The 23815-nt window shown below is 42.1% G+C and overlaps 1 protein-coding gene across 5 annotated transcripts in view; it reads left to right on the top strand.

The window, feature by feature from the left end:
* The window catches only part of EPHA5 (EPH receptor A5), a 438408-nt gene that overhangs the window by 206690 nt on the left and 207903 nt on the right, over positions 1-23815 (top strand). The window lies entirely within an intron of this gene.

The following is a 23815-nucleotide window of genomic DNA, read 5'->3' as shown; positions in this document are numbered from 1 at the left end:
CACTGTTGCAATGGAAATTTGCCCCCCTCGCACTTAATAGGATTGATCCTTTAAACTGCTTCTAGTCAATATAATAGCTTACAAAATTGCATATTCAAATGATGGCAACATAGAAAATGCTATTTTTTATTACTAATAATTTGAGTTTTACATACTGATGAGTAAGTTTGCAATGAAATAGAAATTGTCCACTCACGTTATCTTATTGTTAAGCTAATTCTGTGTCTTTGACATGGGATTTATATTGATGTCCCTTTGGTGCTCTCATGACTTTCTAATTTGTGACCAAACCCCGCAGCTTAGAACGTCAGTGAATCGAGAAACTTGCAGCTCACATATACATAGCAATTGATAGATAAGATCACTCTCCGTGTGCATCACAATGTGTAGCCGATGGCAGGCAAGAAACACCAGTGATATAACCCGTGTCTCTACTCACACTCTACCGCAGCACTCTAGTGTCAGAGCAAACATTCGCATACTGTATATTTAATGGAAGGATCATGAAAAACACATGTTTTTTTCTCCAAAAATTAAAGATCTTTACTTCACTATCTGTTTCAAATTCACTTTGGCACAATATACAAACAAATTAAAATGTGTGCCCAACAAAACCAATGTTGCACAGAAAATGGTAAGGCCACTGGCAGGGTAAAAGAAAGGGACAACTATCTCACACACATGCCACCCCATATGCCATCAGATCAGACATTCAGGTTTTCCACCCTACGCCAGTAACTAATTTACTACTAGGGACGTGAGGCATGTGCCTAGGGGTGGCACTTGTTTGGGGCAGCACTTGGATGCTTGTGTTGGTACTGTCCAGTGACATGTGGTGGGGTGAGGCAGTGCCTTTCCTTTCATACTAACGTTTGTACCAGAGTTTTGACTGCGTAAAGTATATGAAAAATACAAAAAATATGTTTGAAATATCTTCTTTGCATTATTCTAATCATTTTTATAGCCAAAACTGTGGCGTAAAAAGTCTATGGCAGTTGAGGCAGTGCCTCACCTGCCTATCTTTTCTGCACATCTCTGATCAAAACTCACCAAATTTCCAGGAGTTTATTCCACTGCACCTGTGTGTAATGCCCAGATGTATGTTTTGGCTCATATATTGTGTGTAGATCTGGTTCTGGTACTAGTCAGTGCCTCCTGAGCTATTTAGCTCACCGCACGTCCCTGGTACCGTCAGCCCGAAATGTACATAAACTAAATTATTTCCACTGTACTGTATCATATACCATCTTGAGTGGAGTGTAAATGAGTAGTACATGCACATACTGTCCCTGTAAGCTGTCCTATTGTGTAACTATGTTTACATGCAGTAAATAAAATTAAAAAAAGTCATAGTGGCTTTTTCATTATTCTATTAAATTGGCTATCATCAAATGAGGACTTATAACCAATCAATGAAAATAATAAAATTAGGCAAGGGTGGGGGGGGGGGGGGGGGGGGGCATTAATGTTGTGCCTAAATCCGCCCCTGCCCCACACTCTTTATTAATATGATTGGATTTTAATAGAATTTGTTGTCAATTTGACTGAATTGACTAATTTGGACAACTAAAATCTTACTGTTATAACAAAGCAGCTCAAAAAACGCAAAGGCACCAAGGCACAACAGATGCAGCCTGTTAGAAACGGATCCGTCTGAGTAGGGTTTACCAAGAAAAGTGCTGTAAAATGAGTGACACTGATGCATTGCTTTACAAGCTTGTTTTACAGGAAGCAAAGCCGAAGACTTTATCTTCCTCAGGCTGTTTGCAGCATGTGCTCCACTACCTTCTCAGGTTAATAGGATCCATATATCTATGTTGTATATATATTACATTTAAAACCTGCATAGCCTGGAAGAGCCTCAAAGATTTATTAATATTTAATGCAAGTCATGGAAAGTTATAGCTTTTTATTTTAGCATCGTCATTAATTTTTGAAGTAAAATTATTAGCTCCTTTTCCTTAATTCAAAAATACCCATGAAATTTATAGTTTTATAATACATTGCTCACAATTTTCAACGCTCTCCTTTTCAAGTGACCTCTATTAATACTTGTTTCGTCCGCTTCCATGTATTTTGCTATGTTTGTGAGACACTGATACAGTACCAAGAATATTGGAGTAAACTAAAAACAAATTAGTAGCAAGAAAATAAAGTTTACATCACAACCCCTGACATATAATATACTGTTTCCAGCAAAAAATTAATAATTTATTAAACACAGATATGTAAATATATTACAGAACTGCACTGGTAGCAAATTTATGCTAAAAGCAATGGACGCAGCCAATTATTTTGATTTGGAAAGCAGCAGAAGCCTCTTTTTTTACAATAATTGTTTCATAAACTTAAACAATAGCAAACACAAAGTAATGTTTCAGTGTCAAGATTTTCAACATGATAACATTTCAGACTGTAGTTGCAAAATGTGACTAGGGAACTGAGATTTCTCCATTCAGAGTGCGCAGGCTTCAAAGGAAACAGAGAAATTATTCTATATAATTAACCGTTGAATTTGACTGATTTAATTAGCATTGCAATATACTGTATAGAATAATAAGTAAAGTTGACTGAAACAGCTCTTTCTCAGTGACAATAATCCCAAGCCCATCACAGATCAACTACACCATGGTAACAGATTGCATTTGGAAATAAACTACAGTAGACCTTACATACAATGGATAGATAGATAGATAGATAGATAGATAGATAGATAGATAGATAGATACAGGGGCGTATCTATAATAGGTGCAGTGTGTGCAGTGCACACGGGCCCCTGAGTCCAGAGGGGCACACACCGCACACACTGCACCCATTTCTCCTATACTTACCTTTCCGGTGTTCGTGTGTGGTCCCCCTCCTCTCCCAAGTCCCATAGATGGCAGCGCTGTTAGCAATCTGAGAGAGCACTAGAGACTGTGCCAGAGTCTCTAGTGCTCACTCAGAGTGCTAAAAGCGCCACCACTGCCGGCTACGGGACGGGAGAGGAGGGGGCCCACACACTGAGACTGCACACGGGTCCCCTCCTCTCATGATATGCCCGTGGATAGATAGATAGATAGATAGATAGATAGATAGATAGATAGATAGATAGATAGATAGATACTGTACGTATATTCCAATAAATAGCAAATCAGTACACCAGTCTTAGATCCAAAATCAATCTATTTATATATATATATATATATATATATATATAATAAGCAGCCTAAAGACAGATACTTGTATTAAAATCCGATTGGCGTTTAATTTTCACAATGGTACCTATTGCAGCAGGTTGTGAGAAAAGTACCATTGTGGCACTGATATTTGTGTATTTGTGTACAGATGATGATCCCTATTGAAATGACTATCTGTTAACATGCTGCTTATAACAGATTAATAATTACTTTGGATTGTTTGATTTAAGAATGGTTTAATAGTTTTATGGTTAATAATTGGGATGACTTATATAAAAAAAAAAACAGCAAACTAAATAAGTGGCACTCAGTTTATGCATAATATGGTGAATAACACCTTGTAAAGTCCAAAGCAAATGCTCCCTTGACCATATCAAGATGGCAGCCAACATTCAAGTCTCTTTTAATTCATCCTGGTAGCGAACACCTGTAGAATAGTCTGAGCAGTCTAATAGTGTAATATAACTGTATGTGCACATAATCATAGTGCAAAATATTGTATAGTATGTATAAAATCAGGCCATATACAGACTTATTTGTATAAAGTCTTATTTGTATATGACACAAGCTACCTGATGGTGAGAGATCCATTGCTGTGTTCTAGGATGCAGGTTGGATCACTACTGCGCCATGAGGCGTCTCCTTGCAATTACCATACAGCCTATCACTGCTGCTTTTATTTTGCTCCAGTATTTTTGTGAACCAGTCAAAAATGCTAAATGAAACATTTCTGCATAATCAGTAATCCCTGTTCTTGTATAATTTTGGTCTGTTTCCACTCAGTCTACGGCCTTTACTTAAGAATCAGAGCAGAACCTATTTCATATTAAGGGGTACATTTACTAAGCAGTTATAAGAGAGGAGAAGTGAGCCAGTGGAGAAGTTACCCATGGCAACCAATCAGCACTGAAGTAACATCTGTCATTTGCATACTATGAAATGATACAGAGCTGCTGATTGGTTGATGGGGAAATTTCTCCACTGGCTCACTTCTCGGTTCTTATCACTGCTTAGTAAATGTACACCTAAGTAACTTCACATCTACTGTAAGTGAATAAGATCTTAAACTTTACTATATTTGCATCTCTTTGTTATGTTTATTAATGTAGGCTTTTATTACAAAACCAGTTTAAGGGATTTTATTTCAAGGTCAACTATCGTTTTCTTATTTCTTTAATCCTTGGGCTGCTCAATAAAGTATGTATCTGATACAGCATTCATAGTGTTTCACCTTCTGTGACCCATACTTCTAGATTCCTCTTACATTTTATCCTTGATATCTTACTATGACTGTGATGGTCTCATACACACAGCTCAAGGCTTTCTGCTTCCCTCCTCTTTTATCTCATTTCTTATTGAACCATTTGAAGTTTTTATTGCTGGCTACATTTTCTTTTCTTAACACACTACTTTGTACTGTCTTTCATTAACTACTCATTGCATATCATCCTTGTGGTTGAATGTGTGTGTGTGTGTGTGTGTGTGTGTGTGTGTGTGTGTGTGTATGTATGTATATATATATATATATATATATATATACATGTACAGTGTATGTGTGTGTATGTATATATATATATATATATATATATATATAAAGCAACAGCAAAAAAACAAGATTCACCACACATAGTGCATTAACAGTGACAAGTGTAATATTTAAGAGAGAGTTGTAATGTATCTGCATACCACAAAATAAATGATATCATGCTCATCAATGGGTCTTTTCTTCTCCCTTGTCTTCTTATCAAGTATATACTCAAATTCCTTTTGAATGATGTTGAGGTGCTTTAAAAGTAATCAAGGTATTTCTAGGCATTTTTTTACAAACCAGCTCCAAGATAGATGACATTTCCAGTAGGCAACTGTGTATCAATAAACCTCAACATTAAAGAGTGTATCATAGTGTAGTATTATAAACAAAGAGAATTTCTTTTTACAACCAATATAAAATGCCTGTACATAGATAAAACACTTAAAGTGCTTATCTGAGATCTGGTTGAAGAACCTTTTGCCAAAAAGGTTCTCACACTAATCAATAAGTCAAAATAAGTGTCACCAGGAGCAGCAGCTTACTGTAGTTATATGTACTTATATGCCTCTATAAAATGGTGGCACAATCTAGATCTCTTCTGAATTAAAACAATAACATTATATTACTATTAGAAGCTATCTTACAAAGCTGAAGTGGCAGAGAAGTAGGTGTGACTCCGCAACAGTCAAAGAAGAGATAAATCAAAGAGTACTTTAATCCCTAAGGAATTAGAAAGGAACCAGCATTTGTGGAACTGTGTGACTAATCTGTCTCTATTAATACTGCTGGCGGTGCACCATAAAGTCAATGCATAGCTTAAAATACAAATGAAGAGAAGAAAGAAGACTTTTTGTTAGGCGCACTCTTAAGAAAAAACATGATAAACTGATATGAGTCTGCAATATTTTAAAGATATTAAAATGTACCTTTTAATAGATCAATTAAAATAAAGTCACCTGAAAAAAGAATTAAATTAATCTGATAAATATCAGTATAAGTATATATGCGCGGCAGGGATAGCGGGAGTCTCAATCCCAAATTGCTGATCCTAAATTTACCTTATATAGGCACACCTATACTAGTAAGCAATATTAGAGGTACAAGTCACAAATTTATATCCTCTTTCCTTGAAAGGTAAAAGCACAATGAGACTAATAATACACCAGCATGTCTCCCAACATGACCCTCTCCAGGAGGGACACAATGCTCTGCTTCTGGACTATTCTCTTCATTTATGATTGCCAGCACCTGTTTTGAACAGGTTAATGAATAAGAAAGATGTTTCATCACAGGTGATGGCAATCATAAATTAAGAGGGAAGACCAGGAGCAGAGCATTCTGTCCCTCCTGGAGAGGGTCATGTTGGGAGGTATGCACCAGTACAAAAGGAAGAGCGAATATCTGTTAATTATATCGACTCTACATCCTAGCTTTATTACCCATGTTCACAGCTTAAATATATCGTGCATAAATTCCAACAGTGTAAATCAGTAATGGGTCATAGCTCCGGTCCCTATCTCCTAGTGGAGCTGTAATGATATGAATATTAATTGAATATTAATTGCCAAGGACTAGCAGCAGGTACAGATGGAGTAACCAGATGAATCTGCTGTCAATGTTAGACCGGAGTGTCCCCAATACTCCCCAAAATCACGTTTTTTCTTAAGAGTAAGGGGTATATTCAATTAAGGTCGAAACTGCCGTCTTGTCGAAAAGGCGGCAGTTTTTGACTTTTTCAGATCAGAAGGGGTTCCGACCTATTCAGTCGCCAGCATTTTTATCCGACTTGTCGAATAGTACGTGAATTGGCGGTATAGCTGCCGATTCACGTGCTTCTAAGGGAAACGGGGCCAAATTCGACAGGTTTTGGCCCCGTTTCCGACCATCTCAGTTCGACTTAAAAAAAAGTCGAACTAAGATGAGGGACCTGAGAGGAGGAGAGGGGGAAGAGCTGCGGGCAGACGGGGGACAGCAGACCTACAGTACAGTGCTGCAGGAGGATGTGGCACAGCCGCCGCTTACAGCAGCATCCACCCGGCTCCAGCAAGTGAGGTCCCGCTTGCTGGAGCCGGGTGGACGCTGCCGTGAGGTCTGGCAGCTGTGCCACATCCTCCTGCAGCATGGCTGTCCCCCTTCTGCCCGCGGCTCTCCCCCTTCTCCGGTCCCTCATCTCAATTCGACTTTTTTAAAGTCAAATTGAGATGGGCATTGAATAGCCCTTGTCGGATCCACTCCAACAAATCCATGTCGGAATGGATCCGACCTCAATTGAATACACCCCCAAGTCTTCTTTCTTCTCTTTGTATGTATTTAAAACTGAAGTAGCACAGGTGTAAGGCCGTTGCACACCCCCCCCCCCCCCAAAAAAAAAAAAAGAAATCAAACAAACAAATATTTAAAAGTCAATGAAAATAACAATAAAAAAAGAAAAAAATTCACGTCAACAGCATAATTTATTGTCAGCTTATTAGGGAGATGTAGCCTCATTTGTATGGGCATTGTCACATGAAATCAATATTTCAAGCCATAAAAAGAAGTGATTCATTTACTAAATACTCCTGGTCATTAAGTGGTTAATCATGGAAATGACTCTACGGAACTCACAAATGATTAGGCTTTATTTTTAATAAAGTAACTAGTTTAAAATATTTGTTTCAATATGTTAAATGTTTACAAAGTTAAAACAGGAAACAATCGGTAATATGTTGCATAATATTATAGGTTGTTTCATTTTATATAATACAGCTCTAGATTTTTTGTGTTTATCTTTCTTTTACCATTTTCTCATGGAATGTGTTCTATTTTACCAGTACTAAATTGTTATACGCGGCCTGTTTCATCTCCTGTGTTTTTCTATTGTTGTAGATCATGTCATGATTTCCTGTACCATTATCCAACTACAATTAACGTTTCATCTGACTGCCAAATTGCAAACTACAGGCAGCAGAGAAGCTAAAAAGCACTTATTGGAAATATATTCATTATGAAGATTGTTTTTCGTTGTTCATATTGATGACTTATCATAACTATATATATTTAATTAAGGAATATATTTATTTTAAAATGTATTACTTATTTGCACACAATGGCCCTCATTCCGAGTTGATCGGTCGCAAGGCGAATTTAGCAGAGTTACACACGCTAAGCCGCCGCCTACTGGGAGTGAATCTTAGCTTCTTAAAATTGCGACCGATGTATTCGCAATATTGCGATTACTAACTACTTAGCAGTTTCAGAGTAGCTCCAGACTTACTCTGCCTGTGCGATCAGTTCAGTGCTTGTCGTTCCTGGTTGACGTCACAAACACACCCAGCGTTCGCCCAGGCACTCCCACCGTTTCTCCGGCCACTCCTGCGTTTTTTCCGGAAACGGTAGCGTTTTCAGCCACACGCCCCTGAAACGCCGTGTTTCCGCCCAGTAACACCCATTTCCTGTCAATCACATTACGATCGCCGGAGCGAAGAAAAAGCCGTGAGTAAAAATACTTTCTTCATAGTAAAGTTACTTGGCGCAGTCGCAGTGCGAACTTTGCGCATGCGTACTAAGCGGATTTTCACTGCGATGCGATGAAAAAGAACGAGCGAACAACTCGGAATGAGGGCCCATATCTGTGCTGCTTATAAGGCACAGAAATTTCCCTTATAGAGATGGGTTTGAAATGATGGGTGCCACAGAGCCTGTATAAATGGGTGAAGGGCAGGAAGGAAAGTGTCTAGTGAAGGGCACAGGGAAAATGCAGGTAGCTGGGTCAAATGGTAGATGAAGGTAAAGGATAGATATAAAAGAGCAAATAGAGGACAGTGGCGCAGAAAGGGGAGGTAGCTGGTACTAATTACCTGAGTCTGGGCCTAATGGAGGGGCCCTGTTTTTCCGCTACCCCTCCCCACACTCCCCTCATTTTTTACCTGGCTCCTCAGTCCAGTACATGCTGCTGTGTGCTGGGCTGCAGTGTGGCTAGGAAAGGTTGCTGAGAATCAGCAGCAGTCTCCTCTGCATGCCCCCACCTGGATTTGCTCTTACCTGTGGGTCTTAAAGTACTTTTTCTATATATTTTTTTAAGGGGGCATAACCACGCCTCCCACAATTAGGCCATGCCCCTAAGTAGTACCTGGGCCCAGCCAGGCTCTTTACTGCCCTGACAGAGCAGTGCAGTCAGCAGAAAATTGGAATCAGGAAGAGGAGGAAAACTTCCCTGGAACTATACACCATATGCAGGCAGAGCACAGGAATGGACAGGGAAACGCACTGAGCCTGTGCAACTATATAGTACCCACATGCTTAATCTGTATGGGAACAGGTACTTAATAAAACCTAATTTTATAACTCCAGTGAGTTAAGTGCCTATGCAGGGTCGGACTGGCCCACAGTGGAACAGGGGAAACCACCGGTGGGCACCACTGCATGTGGGTCCACCTTCTCCTCTAGGTATTAGGTTCCAGGCTGAATCCTAGTGTGCTTTAATTATACATTATACATATGTTACCTTATACTGCACAGGACTATGGGCCCAGCTTAAGCACTCTCTTATGGTTAGGTGGTCCTCCGTGGTGGTTGGCCACACCCCCACTATTGCCCGGCCACATCCTTAAGCATGGGCCCCTTCCACTGCATTTCACCGATGGGCCCTTCTAGACCCAGTCCGACACTGGGCCTATGTAAATAATTTTCTCATTCAGATCTTGCTGTCGTTTTACATTGTGTTCATTATTGCAATAATAAAATAAAAAGATCTTTTGTAGATACTTTAACGGCACACTGTATACTTGTAGTTTAAAAATATGAGTTTGTAGGTAAATCTTTCAAATACATTGTGAATTGTTATAAGCTATGTAAACCCGTTTTTAAGTAGTTTTACATTCTACAGTTACTGTATTAATTATATCACTATATAATTAAAAGTATGATTGCACTCATTTCTGATTGACATAATTCTTGTGTACTGAACATGAGATAGGAAGCAGCAACTTCTTATTGCCTAAACACATAAATGTATTTTAAATACTTAACTAACAGAGAATTGCTTACGGTATGACATACAAAAGTACAAGCTATTTTACTGTCTGTATATGCAACCAATCAGAAAGGCTTACAGTAATGTGAATGTAGTATGAACTCTATGTGCAATTCCTTTATTACCATATACTTACATAGCACTAGCAATTTCCTAGAGATGAGCGCCGGAAATTTTTCGGGTTTTGTGTTTTGGTTTTGGGTTCGGTTCCGCGGCCGTGTTTTGGGTTCGACCGCGTTTTGGCAAAACCTCACCGAATTTTTTTTGTCGGATTCGGGTGTGTTTTGGATTCGGGTGTTTTTTTCAAAAAACCCTAAAAAACAGCTTAAATCATAGAATTTGGGGGTCATTTTGATCCCAAAGTATTATTAACCTCAAAAACCATAATTTCCACTCATTTTCAGTCTATTCTGAATACCTCACACCTCACAATATTATTTTTAGTCCTAAAATTTGCACCGAGGTCGCTGTGTGAGTAAGATAAGCGACCCTAGTGGCCGACACAAACACCGGGCCCATCTAGGAGTGGCACTGCAGTGTCACGCAGGATGTCCCTTCCAAAAAACCCTCCCCAAACAGCACATGACGCAAAGAAAAAAAGAGGCGCAATGAGGTAGCTGTGTGAGTAAGATAAGCGACCCTAGTGGCCGACACAAACACCGGGCCCATCTAGGAGTGGCACTGCAGTGTCACGCAGGATGTCCCTTCCAAAAAACCCTCCCCAAACAGCACATGACGCAAAGAAAAGAGATGGATGGATACTAGTATACAATTATGGATGGACTGCCGAGTGCCGACACAGAGGTAGCTACAGCCGTGGACTACCGTACTGTACTGTGTCTGCTGCTAATATAGACTGGATGATAATGAGATGTAGTATGTATAAAGAAGAAAGAAAAAAAAACCACGGGTAGGTGGTATACAATTATGGATGGACTGCCGAGTGCCGACACAGAGGTAGCTACAGCCGTGGACTACCGTACTGTACTGTGTCTGCTGCTAATATAGACTGGTTGATAATGAGATGTAGTATGTATAAAGAAGAAAGAAAAAAAAACCACGGGTAGGTGGTATACAATTATGGACGGACTGCCGAGTGCCGACACAGAGGTAGCTACAGCTGTGGACTACCGTACTGTACTGTGTCTGCTGCTAATATAGACTGGTTGATAATGAGATGTAGTATGTATAAAGAAGAAAGAAAAAAAAAACACGGGTAGGTGGTATACAATTATGGATGGACTGCCGAGTGCTGACACAGAGGTAGCTACAGCCGTGGACTACCGTACTGTACTGTGTCTGCTGCTAATATAGACTGGATGATAATGAGATGTAGTATGTATAAAGAAGAAAGAAAAAAAAACCACGGGTAGGTGGTATACAATTATGGACGGACTGCCGAGTGCCGACACAGAGGTAGCTACAGCCGTGGACTACCGTACTGTACTGTGTCTGCTGCTAATATAGACTGGTTGATAATGAGATGTAGTATGTATAAAGAAGAAAGAAAAAAAAACCACGGGTAGGTGGTATACAATTATGGATGGACTGCCGAGTGCCGACACAGAGGTAGCTACAGCCGTGGACTACCGTACTGTACTGTGTCTGCTGCTAATATAGACTGGATGATAATGAGATGTAGTATGTATAAAGAAGAAAGAAAAAAAAACCACGGGTAGGTGGTATACAATTATGGATGGACTGCCGAGTGCCGACACAGAGGTAGCTACAGCCGTGGACTACCGTACTGTACTGTGTCAGCTGCTAATATAGACTGGTTGATAATGAGATGTAGTATGTATAAAGAAGAAAGAAAGAAAAACCACGGGTAGGTGGTATACAATTATGGATGGACTGCCGAGTGCCGACACAGAGGTAGCTACAGCCGTGGACTACCGTACTGTACTGTGTCTGCTGCTAATATAGACTGGATGATAATGAGATGTAGTATGTATAAAGAAGAAAAAAAAAACCACGGGTAGGTGGTATACAATTATGGATGGACTGCCGAGTGCCGACACAGAGGTAGCTACAGCCGTGGACTACCGTACTGTACTGTGTCTGCTGCTAATATAGACTGGATGATAATGAGATGTAGTATGTATAAAGAAGAAAGGAAAAAAAAACCACGGGTAGGTGGTATACAATTATGGATGGACTGCCGAGTGCCGACACAGAGGTAGCTACAGCCGTGAACTACCGTACTGTGTCTGCTGCGACTGGATGATAAATAATGATATAAAAAATATATATATATCACTACTGCAGCCGGACAGGTATATATTATATAATGACGGACCTGCTGGACACTGTCTGTCAGCAGAATGAGTTTTTTATAGAATAAAAAAACACCACACAAGTCACACGACGAGTGTTTAACTTTTTCAGGCAATCACAATATAGTATACTATACTGGTGGTCAGTGTGGTCAGGTCACTGGTCAGTCACACTGGCAGTGGCACTCCTGCAGCAAAAGTGTGCACTGTTTAATTTTAATAATATGTATGTACTCCTGGCTCCTGCTATAACCTATAACTGCTCCCCAGTCTCCCCCACAATTAAGCTGTGTGAGCACAGTCAGATATTATACATAGATGATGCAGCACACTGGGCTGAGCACAGATATGGTATGTGACTGAGTCACTGTGTATCGTTTTTTTCAGGCAGAGAACGGATTATATTAAATAAAACTGCACTGGTGGTCACTGGTCAGTGGTCAGTCACTAGTAAACTCTGCACTCTCTAGTACTCCTAAGCTCCAGTAAATCAAGTGTCTCTGTCTCAATCTCACTCTCTCTCTTCTAATCTAAATGGAGAGGACGCCAGCCACGTCCTCTCCCTATGAATCTCAATGCACGTGTGAAAATGGCGGCGACGCGCGGCTCCTTATATAGAATCCGAGTCTCGCGATAGAATCCGAGCCTCGCGAGAATCCGACAGCGTGATGATGACGTTCGGGCGCGCTCGGGTTAACCGAGCAAGGCGGGAAGATCCGAGTCGCTCGGATCCGTGTAAAAAAAACTGAAGTTCGGGCGGGTTCGGATTCCGAGGAACCGAACCCGCTCATCTCTACAATTTCCATTGTACTTTACACTTGATTTTGTATCAATAGCCAAATTATAAGTTTTTACAGAGTATGCTGCCACTTTATAACAATACAATTTGTAAAAAATATACAATATTAGTAAATCATGATACACTACAGCAGCGGAGGAAAAAACAAATACTTTTATTGTACAAACTACTGTGTAGACTGTACATACTGTAAATGCAATAAATTAAGCTTTAAATGGGTACTATTTTGAATAAAGCATGCTGTAGGTTAATTTTACTTTATGCCTTTAGACATTTTTAGTAAACCAGTATACAGTAATTCAACTGTTGCAAAGCTCTATATTTAATTGTGTAAATTAAATAAAGTATATAAATACATGGGAAGATCCAAATAGCAATAAAGCAGCAATGGAGTACAGTATCTTCTAGAAGCATTGGGCGTATTCGCCATCAGCGCCATTTGCCAGTGGAAGGGGAGGAACCAACATGGGGAAGGCACCTCCACAATTTTATGGCCCATAGCCTCGGGCTCCCAGTCTTTGTAGTCTGCATTGCATGCTGCCTGTAGCATTAGAGAGGCAGTACATGGCCACCTACACTGTGCCCTACCCAGTGCCGTAACTAGACATTTTAGCGCTGTGTGCAAGAAACAGCATTGGTGCCCCCCCATATATAAAATAAAGCCAGTGCGCACCAAAAATATAGGGGTGTGGCTTCATGGGGAAGGGGCGTGGCCACATAGCTCCCTTTTACACATTATGGCAGGCAGAGTCCCCTTTTACACATTACGACAGAGTCCCCTTTTTACACATTAGGCAGCAGAGTCCACTTTTAACACATTAGGCAGGCAGAGTCCCCCTTTTTTACACATTACAGTAGCAGAGTCCCCCCTTTTACACATTAAGCAGGCAGAGTCCCCCTTTTACACATTAGACAGCAGAGTCCCCCTTTTTACACATTATGGCAGGCAGTCCCCCTATTTTACACATAAGGCAGAGTCCCCCTTTTTACACATTATGGCAGGCAGTCCCCCTATTTTACACATAAGGCAGAGTCCCCCTTTTTACACATTATGGCAGGCAGTCCCCCTTTTTTACACATTAGGCAGGCCAGAGCGGTAACTAGACATTTTGGTGCCCTGTGCCAAAAATAGTGGTCAGTCACATTACACCACACAGTAGCGTCCGTCAGTCACATTACACCGCACAGTAGCATCAGTCAGTCACATTACACCGCACAGTAGCATCAGTCAGTCACATTACACCGCACAGTAGCATCAGTCAGTTACATTACACCACTTAGTAGCATCCATCAGTCACATTACACCGCACAGTAGCATCAGTCAGTCACAATACACCGCACAGTAGCATCCATCAGTCACATTACACCGCACAGTAGCATCAGTCAGTCACAATACACCACACAGTAGCATCCATCAGTCACATTACACCGCACAGTAGCATCAGTCAGTCACATTACACCGCACAGTATTGTCTGTCAGTCACATTACACCGCACAGTAGCGTCAGTCAGTTACATTACACCGCCAGTAGCATCAGTCAGTCACATTACACAGCGCAGCAGCGCCCGTCAGTCACTTTACACTGCACAGTAGCGTCAGTCACATTACACAGTGCAGGGTTTTCATCGGTGTGGCACATGTTTAGCATGCAAAGAAGTGAAAACAACTACTTCAAAATATACCAAATTTAAAGTTGGAGAAAATGAATATAATTTGAAACACTTCATGACCTGCCACACGAGCAATGTAATTTATATAATACAATGCAGTTGCAATTTAATATAGATTGGACGAACAAGTAGAGCACTGAAAACACGCCTCGGTGAACACCTGCGGAACATTAGGAAAGGACTTGTAACGCACTCTTTATCAAACCACTTTAAGGAGGTCCATAACTGTTCAACATCAGCAATCTAAATGTTCCTGGCTATAGACAACATTAGAAGTAATTGGAGGGAAAGAAATGAAGAAAAAATGTTGGCAACCACAGAAATGAGGTAGATACACAAATTAAAGACTCTAGTGCCTAATGGATTAAATCAGGATTTCGAACTTAAATGGTTCCTAGAATAATGTTATGTAAACACATTCACCTTACCCTTCTCTCCTGGTTTTCACTCTCTGTAAAAACTATAAAATAGTGGGTTATACTTAGTACATTGCTTATTATAACTTGTTTTTTTTTTATTCATCCCATAAGAATTGCTGACTTTTTATGAGAAATACATTGAAAGACTGAATCATATTAATACAGTGGACATTAAGGGACCGGAAATAGGCGTCACTTCTGGTGGGATGCGTTCTATGGGCTTCTCATTAGCTAGAGATGTGTTCCACTGCGATATATATACATGACAATTTAAGCAACAGCTTCTCATCACTGCATGCTTAAGCAGTTCTTCATATGGCATAAGAAAATCAGGATCAAATTATGAATATATATGTCAGATTGGAAGCGCATATCTAGAGACGAACATCATTTCCGGTGGTATGCGCTAATACACCACGTGATCGTGCGTTCCACAGCACTCTGTCATGAACTAACAAACGGAAGCACATGGTAATTCCGGCGGGACGCATCACTAGTGCGTTCCAAATGCCATGATTTCTGTTCCACGGCTGTATAACAAGAGTTAATACACCACGTGATCGTGCATCCAACAGTACTCTGTCATGAACTAACAACCGGATGCACATCGTAATTCCAGAGGGACGCGTCACTAGTGCGTTCCAAGTGCTGTGATTTGCGTTCCACGGCTGTATAACAGGAGTTAATAGACCACGTGATCGTGCATCCAACAGTACTATGTCATAAACTAACAACCGGATGCACATTGTAATTCTGGCGGGACGCATCACTGGTGCGTTCCAAGTGCCGTGATTTGCGTTCCACGGCTGCATAATAGGTTTTATAGAAGTTCTATAAGATGAAATAATGACTTACCTCGATTAGGGGTCAGTAGTGGATGTAAATGCCATTAATATGTATTGAATACGTGGTTTTCTAAAGGTGAAAAAATCATTATGCATTCGTATTTTAAAACTAAACACGTATATACTGTAATTGTTGTTTTTACATATATATTTTTTGTAATGTGATTGAGTGGGATAGATTGAAGCATTTTTTTATCCATATCAACGTTTTTAACAAGATTTATGAATTAGATTGTGTTTATTTATGTATGACCTTTGACCAGGAAGCATTTTACCTCCATACTATAAAGTTTTGTTTTGTGAATCCACTGTCACATTGCCCTGATGAAGAGCGTGCTGCTCAGTGGCGGAACTACCGCCAGCGCAGGCAGTGCCTTGCACTGGGGCCCGCCACTGTCCAGGGGCCCAAAGCAGCGCGGCATGTAATGAGTCAAAGTGACTCATTACATGCCGCTGTGTGCTGCGGGCAACCGCCACCTGCTGAACACAGCCTCCGCTGCCGAGGAGAGGAGCGCACTCAGTGCAGCGGCCACGGGGGCTGCTGCTGTCCCTTTCCTTCACCATAGGCTGTTCTCCGACGCTGTGAATGCTGGGGAGCGCATCCCAGCATTCACAGCGGCGGAGAACAGCCTATGGTGAAGCAAAGGGACAGCAGCAGCAGCTCCTCCACCAATTACAGTGCGCTGCTGCGGCTCCCTCCTCCATCTCCCTCCTCTTCCTTCTCTCCTGCCGTGGATCTCTACCAGAAGCTGCACCGAGGAGCCTGACTGCCAGCGGAGAGAGTAAGTATAATTCTCTTTCTTTCTTTCTTTCTTTCTTTCTTTTCTGTCTGCCGTAATGTGTAAAAAAGGGACTCTGTCTGCCGTAATGTGTAAAAAGGGGACGCTGTCTGCCGTTATGTGTAAAGAGGGGATGCTGTCTGCCGTAATGTGTAAAAAAGGGACTCTGTCTGCCGTTATGTATAAAAAGGGGACGCTGTCTGCCATTATGTGTAAAAAGGGGGACGCTGTCTGCCGTTATGTGTAAAAAGGGGGATGCTGTCTGCCGTAATGTGTAAAAAGGGGACCCTGTCTGCTGTAATGTGTAAAAAGGGGACACTGTCTGCCTTAATGTGTAAAAAAGGGGGAATGGCTGCCGTTATGTGTAAAAAGGGGGACGCTGTCTGCTGTAATGTGTAAAAAGGGGGATGCTGTCTGCTGTAATGTGTAAAAAGGGGATTCTGTCTGCCGTTATGTGTAAAAAGGGGGACACTGTCTCCCGTTATGTGTAAAAAGGGGACGCTGTCTGCCATAATGTGTAAAAAGGGGGATGCTGTCTGCCGTTATGTGTAAAAAGGGGGGCGCTGTCTGCCGTTATGTGTAAAAAGGGGGACGCTGTCTGCCGTAATGTGTAAAAAGGGGGATGCTGTCTGCCTTAATGTGTAAAAAGGGGAATCTGTCTGCCATAAGGTGTAAAAGGGGCTCCACCTGGTGTAGTGGTGCTACTGTGCGGCGTAATTTGAATAATGGAGACTACTGTGCACCGTTATATGAATTGGTATTATTTTGTGGCCATACCCATTCCCTACAAAGCCACGCCCCTATATTTTTTGCGTGCGCCTACGGCGTGCACTGCCCCTGTTTTGCATGCAGGGGTGGGGCTCTGATGTCGTTTTTTGCACACAGTGCTAAAATGTCTAGTTACGGCATTGTTGCTATGTATCCATTTTTCTGGCCCTGAGCAGGTCCCCCTCACCAGATCCTCTCCAGGGGGGAGGGGGTGGACTTGGATGGGATGGGGGGGGCAAAGCATTTTGTCGCATCTGGGCCCACCGCTCGCTAGTTCCGCCACTGGTGCTGCTTGATACGTGTTGCCCTGTGACAAGTGGATTGATGATAGGATTGGGTACAGCGGGACCTTTCGCATTCAACAACCGAGCTGAAGTCCAGGACATCCGGAACCTGCACTTCCATTTAGCTCTACATGCTTTCTATTTGACTGCGATCTGGTAACGCCTCCAATACTTACCTTATTAAATTGTCTTTTTATGTGATCCATTATTTGTATAATAAATTGTGTAAACGTGATTACACTATGTGGGCTATTATTTTGCTTTCCCACATGGAGGGATCTTGAAGGTTTTGAAGACAATATTCAGGACCTGTATTTCAGACTCGGGACATGTATTCTACGTGTCTGAAGCAAACATCCTTTTGGTAAAGCCTCCATTTTAAACATACGCTGTGGATACATTTGGGAGTTGCTATATATATTTAATAGTTGAAACACTATTATGCTACAGTATGTTGGAAATTCTCTTTCTCTTCCCATATATTTGTGGATACCTGCCATTTTGAGAAGCCGCATATACATTACAAACCAAAAGTCAGGCGGAGATAAGTATACCTCCTCCACATTGGGTGCTGCACTCTCACTAATTCTTTTGAATCTTAGCGCTCAAGTTCTCCACTTTTTCTCTCACAGCGCAGCAGCGTCCGTCAGTCACATTACAGAGAGTAACAGCGTCCGTCCATCCATCACCTTAAACATGTTACACCATAGAAGAGCCCCTTATACACATTACGCTAGCTTGGTAGAGGGGAGAGAGAGTATGTGTATAATATATGTGTGTTGAAAGAGTGTGTGTGTGTGTGTGTGTGTGTGTGTGTAAACAGAGAGAGTGAGAGTGAGTATTGCACTGCTTACTTATCTATTCAGCTGCCGACTTCTGTTCTGTCCCCCAGGAGTCCCTCTCCACACAGTGCAGTTCAAGACTGGTGGTGCGGGGAGCAGTGATAAGAGCGCATGGGAGCACTCTCTCACTTGCTGCTGCTGTAAGTGTAATATGCATACAGCAGACAGACAGACATTGGGGGTGGGGGTCACAAGGAAGTGGGTGGGGCTTTGGCGGCCAATGAGTGTGATAGGATTAGCTGCAGACGGATATGTGGAGCCGGGAGGGAGCGGGCAGCTACAGCGCTGGTGGCCGCAGCAATTGCAGGAGAATGGGCCAGGCGTACCTCACTGGTGAATGCTGCCAGCGCTGCAGCGAGCTGCGGTAGTCACGGACCACGATTTCTGGCAACGGTCCTGCACCCACAATGCATTTGCGCTGTGTGCCAGGCATCGCTCACCCATAGGTAGTTACGGCCCCGGCCCCACCGGCCACATCTGCACTTCATCTTGTGTTGTAGACAAACTGTGCTGTTTAGCTGATAATTTGGTCCTGGACAAAATAAAATAAATGTATTACAATGCAGCCTGGGAATTATTTTGATTCCAAGGAATGAGCAAATAGTTCGATTCAATTCAAATTAACCTTCTATCTAACTATCTTAAATTGATCTAAATGTACTTTCATAAAGCTACTTTTGCTAAACTTTACAATTGTGTGTGTGGAATCAATAATATGTTTTGCTGGCTGCTCATGTGCCAGATGATCTGCTGTGCTATTGCAAAAACAAACTGTATATCTATTAATATGAACATTAAACTATATTTCAGCCATCAGTAATTTAAAATAAACAGTCTGAACAATTTTTTTTTTTAAAGAATAGACCAGATAGACTTAACTCAAACAAACAACAAATAATAAAAATGTGTGTGGAAACCGGTATCCGGACTTTAGGTCGACACTAAAAAGGTTGACACACCTTAGGTTGACACCAAATGGTCGACACACCTTAGGTCGGCATGGACAAAAGGTCGACTTGAACAAAGCCAACATACTTTACGATCCACGTGGACTACGATTGGGAACGGTAATGTGTGCCGAGCGCAGCGGTAGCAAAGCGAGGCACCTTGCACTAATTGGGGTTCCCGGTCACTCTATGAAGAAAACGACACCAAGTAAACATAAAAAACGCATGTCGACCTTTTTTCCATGTCGACCATGTCCATGTCGGCCTTTTGTCCATGTCAACCTAAGGTGTGTGGACCATTTGGCGTCGACCTAAGGTGTGTCAACCTTTTTGGTGTCGACCTGGAGTCCCAGACCCGTGGAAACTGGGGGGTGTATTACTAAAGTACGAGTTTATAAAAGTGGAAATGTTGTCCACAGCAACCAATCAGATTCTACTTGTCATTTATCTAGCATCTTCTAGAAGATAATAGGTAGAATCCGATTGGTTGCTATGGGCAACATCTCCACTTCTAAAAACCCGCACTTTAGTAAATAGACCCCTAGGATTAACTGTAAATCTGTTTGTGCTGCTTGTGACTTCAGTATAATTTGTCAAATTGTGCATGCGGGCTCAGAACTTATGCCTCTATTCACTATGCTGCTCACATTCATACTTGGACTTGGAGAGCCAATGAGTTTGAAAGCAATTTTAAGTACAGCAAAGCTGTGGATACAGAACCCTTTAGGGATGCTATGAGGAGTATAACTGTGTGTAGCCAGTGGGGGTTCCTGACAACGAATGACTGGGTGCACTTCATTTGATGTCTCATGCTGTTTTAATACTCATAGAAAAGCTAGCAAAGGCATCTAATAGAGTGCAGTATCAGCATTTATTTTCATCTATAGCTTCATTTAATTGACCTATAAACCCAGATGTTGAAAAAACAGTACACTTAAACTCAGTAACCTCTTTGTTTGGTACACCTTTGGAATACTGGGTACAACCTCCTACTGCTTCAGTAAAAGCTGGAATAGAGACAACAAGATGTTGGAAACATTCCTTATATATTATGGAGTTAGCAACTGGCAGTTGCCACAGGTCCATTGGCAGCATATTAATGCAGCCTGCGCCTGTTCATGTAACAGTCATGAGATGATGTGTGATTTGTGACATGGAGCGTTATCTTTCTGTATGTTGCCATTAGAAGATGGGTAGACTGTGACCTTAATGGGATGCACATGATCAGCAGTAAGTCTCAGGGAGGCTGTATCATTTAAACAATGCTTAATTGGTATTAAAAGGGCTAATGCGTGTCAAGAAAACGTTTCCCACACCATCACACCACTGCCTTAGCCTTAATCATTTCTCGCAAGGATGGATTCATGTTTTTTATGCAAATTCTGATGGAGCTACTGTATCTGTATGTTCAGGAAAAATCTAGATTCATCAAAACAGGTGACGTTTTGTCAATCTTCATTTATCAAGATTTAGTGAGCCTGTGTCCACTGCGTTAACTGACAGGATTAATCTTCTGCCGCTGTTTCCCATCTTCTTCCAGATTTGACATGCTGTGTATTTATTTAGAGATGCTATTCTGCATACCACTGTTGTAGTGCAGGTTATTGAGTTACTGTCACCTTCCTGCAAGTTTGAACCAGTCATTCTCCTCTGACTTGATGTTTTTTTCTTTGTAAATTAGAGATGAGCGGGTTCGGTTCTCAGAGAACCGAACCCTACAGAACTTCACGTCCCGAGCACGGATCCGAGCACGGCTTGGGTTTTCCTGCCTGACTCGGAAACCAGAACGAGGCAAAACATCATCATCCCGCTGTCGGATTCTCGCGGGGTTTGGATACCATATAAGGAGCCGCGCGTTGCCGCCATTTTCACTCCAGTCCTGGAGATTGTAGTTAGAGGACGTGTCTCCGTCCTCAGTGTCTGTGCGGGCTTGAAAGTGGGGTGGCGATTATAGTGCTGTCTTGTGCTGCTCAGTCCAGTGTAGTGTTTTATGCTGCATCAGTCAGTCCAGTGACCAGTCACAGTGGTGGTGTCCTCTGCTGCCATATGTCCAGTGCTGCTGTATAATAAGTTCCTTACAGTGTCGCTGTGTTGTCCTGCATCAGACCAGTGGTAGTGTCCTATTCATCAGTCAGTACAGTGACTAGTCACAGTGGTGGTGTCCTCTGCTGCCATATGTCCAGTGATGCTGTATAATAAGTCCCTTATGGTGTCGCTGTGTTGTCCTGCATCAGACCAGTGGTAGTGTCCTGTGCATCAGTCAGTCCAGTGAGCAGTCACAGTGGTGGTGTCCTCTGCTGCCATATGTCCAGTGCTGCTGTATAATAAGTCTCTTACAGTGTCACTGTGTTCTCCTGCATCAGACCAGTGGTAGTGTACTTTGCATCAGTCAGTCCAGTGACCAGTCACAGTGGTGGTGTCCTCTGCTGCCATATATCCAGTGCTGCTGTATAATAATAAGTCCCTTACAGTGTCGCTGTGTTGTCCTGCATCAGACCAGTGGTAGTGTCCTGTGCATCAGTCAGTCCAGTGACCAGTCACAGTGGTGGTGTACTCTGCTGCCATATGTCCAGTGCTGCTGTATAATAAGTCCCTTTACAGTGTCGCTGTGTTGTCCTGCATCAGACCAGTGGTGGTGACCTGTGCATCAGTCAGTGCAGTGACCAGTCACAGTGGTGGTGTCCTCTGCTGCCATATGTCCAGTGCTGCTGTATAATTAAGTCCCTTACAGTGTCACTGTGTTGTCCTGCATCAGACCAGTGGTAGTGTCCTATGCTGTATATTATTTACTCCAAATAAAGGGGTTATTAACATTTAATCCAAATATAATTTTTACAGGGTTTGCCCTGTGTGGTGTAGGGGTACGCTCTTCTGTGCTGCATATTGTGTAATATAACTCCATAAAAAAAATGGAGAACAAAAATTTGGAGGATAAAATAAGGAAAGATCAAGTACCACTTCCTCCTAGTGCTGAAGCTGCTGCCACTAATCATAACATAGATGATGAAATGCCATCAACGTCGTCTGCCAAGGCCGATGGCCAATGTCATAGTAGAAGGCATGTCAAATCCAAAAAGTAAAAGTTCAATAAAATGACCCAAAATTTTTTTTTTAAATGGTCTGAGGAGAAACGTAAACTTGCCAATATGCCATTTATGACACGAAGAGGCAAGGAATGGCTAAGGCCCTGGCCTATGTTCATGACTAGTGGTTCAGCTTCACATGATGATGGAAGCCCTCATACTCCCGCTAGAAAAATGAAAAGAGTTAAGCTGGCAAAAGCACAGCAAAGAACTGTGCATGCTAAGATGGTATCACAAATCCCCAAGGAGAGTCCAAGTGTGTTGGCGGTTGTGATGCCTGACCTTCCCAATACTGGACGGGAAGAGGTGACTCCTTCCTCCATTTGTACACCCTCTGCAAGTGCTCGAAGGAGCACCCACAGTCCTGTTCCTGATATTAAAATTGAAGATGTCACTGTTGAAGTACACCAGGATGAGGATATGGGTGTTGCTGGCGCTGAGGAGGAAGTTGATGAGGAGGATTCTGATGGTGATGTGATTTGTTTAAATCAGGCACCGGAGGAGACATCTGTTGTCCGTGGGATGAATAAGCCCATTATGTTGCCTGGGCAAAATACCAAAAAAGCAACCTCTTCGGTGTGGAATTTTTTCTCCACAAATCCGGGCAGCAGGTGTTAAACCGTGTGTTGCCTCTGTCAATCTGTAATAAGTAGGGGTAAGGACGTTAACCACCTAGGAACATCCTCCCTTATACGTCACCTGGAGCACATTCATCAGAAGTCAGTGTTTAGTTGTGAAACTTTGGGTAAGAGCGTAAGCAGTCCACTGACACCTAAATCCCTTCTTCCTCTTGTACCCAAGCTCCTGGAAGCCACACCACCAACTCCCTCAATGTCATCTTCCTCCTCAGTAAGGAACGTCAGTAGTCCTGCAGGCAATGTCACTGGCAAGACTGAGGAGTCCTCTCCTAACCGGGATTCCTCTGGAGTATCCTTGAGTGGTACACCTACTGCTACTGTTGCTGCCGCTGCTGTTGTTGCTGCTGGGAGTCGATTGTCATCCATGGGGTGAAGTCGGAAGACCACTTGTACTACTTCAACTAAGCAATTGACTGTCCAACAGTCCTTTGTGAGGAAGATGAAATATGACAGCAGTCATCCTGTTGCAAAGTGGATAACTGAGGCCTTGACAACTATGTTGGTGTTAGATTTTACATTGGTAGTGGTACACACAGGTGATCGTGGCTTGTATGTACTTCATGGCTGTGATCGCACATGTACATTACTTCCTAATTACTTAACAAATAGCAGTGCAAACCAAGGGACATAGGGACATGATTTGTCCCCAGGAGGTTGCTGATAAACAAGACCTTTTACTGACAGCTAACTGATTACTCATATATTTGAAGCAAACCTTATCATTCAATGCAGACCCAGAATTTT

Source organism: Pseudophryne corroboree, chromosome 1 (genome assembly GCF_028390025.1).
Source record: "Pseudophryne corroboree isolate aPseCor3 chromosome 1, aPseCor3.hap2, whole genome shotgun sequence".
Lineage (NCBI taxonomy): Eukaryota > Metazoa > Chordata > Amphibia > Anura > Myobatrachidae > Pseudophryne > Pseudophryne corroboree.
This window is presented reverse-complemented; position numbering and strand designations above follow the sequence as displayed.